The sequence below is a fragment of the Salvelinus sp. IW2-2015 genome, unplaced genomic scaffold (genome assembly GCF_002910315.2).
Source record: "Salvelinus sp. IW2-2015 unplaced genomic scaffold, ASM291031v2 Un_scaffold3235, whole genome shotgun sequence".
Classification (NCBI taxonomy): domain Eukaryota; kingdom Metazoa; phylum Chordata; class Actinopteri; order Salmoniformes; family Salmonidae; genus Salvelinus; species Salvelinus sp. IW2-2015.
This window is the reverse complement of record NW_019944522.1, coordinates 102,165-104,664: the sequence shown is the minus strand read 5'-3', so window position 1 is coordinate 104,664 and position 2,500 is coordinate 102,165. Positions and strand designations below refer to the sequence as shown.

The following is a 2,500-nucleotide window of genomic DNA, read 5'->3' as shown; positions in this document are numbered from 1 at the left end:
CTCCCTCTCTCTTTCCCCTCTCCCTCTCTCTGTTCCTCTCTTCCCCCTCTCCCTCTCTCTGTTCCTCTCTCCCTCTTTTCCCCCTCACTCTCTCTTTCCCCTCTCCCTTCCCCCTCTCCTCTCTCTTTGCCCCTCTTCTTCCCCTCTCCCTTCTCTCTTTCCCCCTCTCCTTCTCCTGTTCTCTCTTTTCCCCCTTTCCCTCCTCTTAGTTCTCTCTCCCTCTTTTCCCCCCTCTCCTCTCCTTCTTTCTCCCTCTCCCTTCCCCCTCTCCCTCTCTCTTTGCCCCTCTCTCTTTCCCCCTCTCTATCTCTGTTTCCCTCTCTCCCTCTCCCTCTCTCTGCCGGTCTCTCTTTCCCCTCTCCCTCTCTATGTTCTCTCCCCTCTCCCTCTCTCTCTCTTTCCCTTCTCTCCATCTCTCTTTCCCCTCTCCCTCTCTTACCGCCTCTCCATCCTTCCCCCTCTCTATTTCCCCCTCTCTTCCTCTTTCCCCCTCCCTCTCTTCCGTCTCCTTCTCTCTTTCCCCCTCTCTCTTTCCCCATCGCCCTCTCTTCCCAACTCTCCCTCTCTTTCCCCTTCCCTCTCTCTTTCCTTTCTCCCTCTCTTTCCCCTCTCCCTCTCTCTTCCTCTCTCCCCTCTTTCCCCTCTCCCTCCAGACCAGCTCTAGTGTCGGTGGAGAGCCTGTCCAAGGCTGGGTGCGAACCCGTCCCAGCTACCTCTGACCTGGGCGGTTCATCTGGAGTATGACATGTGGAGTGGACCGGAGGCTACGGCTGGGCCTGGAAGATTCTCAGGGGCTGCTGGCACTGCTGGCCCAGCTAGAGCAGCTGAGGGCTCTTTTAGGCTGCCCGCGTTAGGCGAGCCCAGGGCGTGGATGAGGCCCGCAAGTAGACAGATGCGATGTGTGTGTGCTGGTGCAATTAAGCTATGTTTCTGTGTGTGTGTGATTTCAAGCTGTGTGTGTGTGTGTGTGTTGTGTGTGTGTGTGTGTTGTGTGTGTGTGTGGGTGTGTGTGTGTGTTGTGTGTGTGTGTTGTGTGTGTGGTGTGTGGTGTGATTGTGTGTGTGTTGTGTGTGGCTGTGTTTGACCAGGCTGCTAGAGGAGATGCGCCGACTTACGTACCACCGTTGCCACGGCTTCCCATCGATGCCATCGACCGTGAGGGCGAAGCTTGCTGCTACGCATGCGGCTTTGGACCCGCCACAACGGTGAGCCCCAGCGATGTGCCCAGCAGTAACCAAGGTTCGGAAGCTGGTTGTCGGGCGGGGCTTTTCCAGAGTGTAGGCTCCGAGGTGGCCGCCCTTGCTGGAGAGGCTGCAGACTGCCAGGACACCTGCAGCCAGAGCTGGACCGACGGAAGCACACCTAGGACCAGACCTTACAGCTCATCTATACGAACAGGACGCTGCCAAGGTGTGTGTTTGGGAGGGAAAGAGTGTGTGTGTGGTGTGCGCATGTTTACGCGCGTGTGTGTGTGTGCGGCATGTTTGTGTGTGTGTTGGCGTGTGCGTGTTGTTGTGTGTGTGTGTGTGTGTGTGTGTGTGTGTGTGGTGTGTGTGTGTGGTGTGTGTGTGTGTTGTGTGTGTGTGTGTGTGGTGTGTGTGTGTGTGTGTGTGTGTGTGTGTGTGATGGGAGCAGAGGGAGAGAGAAGAGTCTCCTGTGGTGGTACCTTTAGAGCGCTGGTTAAGACATTCTGTTATCTAATGAACAACAGTTGGTGGAGACAGCAAGGTCGATTGGCAGACAACCCTCTCTTTTTCTCCCTCCCCCTCTCTTTCTCTCTCCCTCCCATGTCTGCATTATTCTGTACATGTCTAAATAGACTGAAGTTGTGTGTGTGTGCGTGCCTGTGCGTGCGTGTGGATGTGTAACCCTCTCTGTGTGTGTTGTTATAGAGTCTCGGAGTGGATAGCCCACAAGTAAGGATCTGTTCCTGCAGATTCAGACAGAGGTTGGCCTCAACCACCACATGCCCTGGAAACTCCAGACACCAGCACCAAGCACTTCACCATCAACTCTATGGTACAGACACTCTGTTACCCTTACTATGAACTCTATGGTACAGACACTCTGTTACCCTTTACTATGAACTCTATGGTACAGACACTCTGTTTACCCTTTACTATTAACTCTGATGGTACAGACACTCTGTTACCCTTTACTATGAACTCTATGGTACAGACACTCTATTACCCTTTACTATGAACTTATGGTTACAGACACTCTGTTACCCTTTTACTATGAACTTTATGGTACAGACACTCTGTTACCCTTTATTCATGAACTCTATGTACAGAGACTGCTGTTACCCTTTACTATGAACTCTATTGTACAGAACACTCTGCTTACCCTTTACTATGAACTCATTGGTACAGACACTCTGTTACCCTTTATCATGAACTCTATGGTACAGACACTCTGTTACCCTTTACTATGACTCTATGGTTACAGACACTCTGTTACCCTTTATCATGAACTTCTATGGTACAGACACTCTGTTACC

At 52.2% G+C, this 2,500-nt stretch overlaps 1 pseudogene; it reads left to right on the top strand.

Annotated features, from left to right (window-relative positions):
• The window catches only part of LOC112075554 (kalirin-like), a 44,352-nt pseudogene that overhangs the window by 10,848 nt on the left and 31,004 nt on the right, over positions 1 to 2,500 (top strand).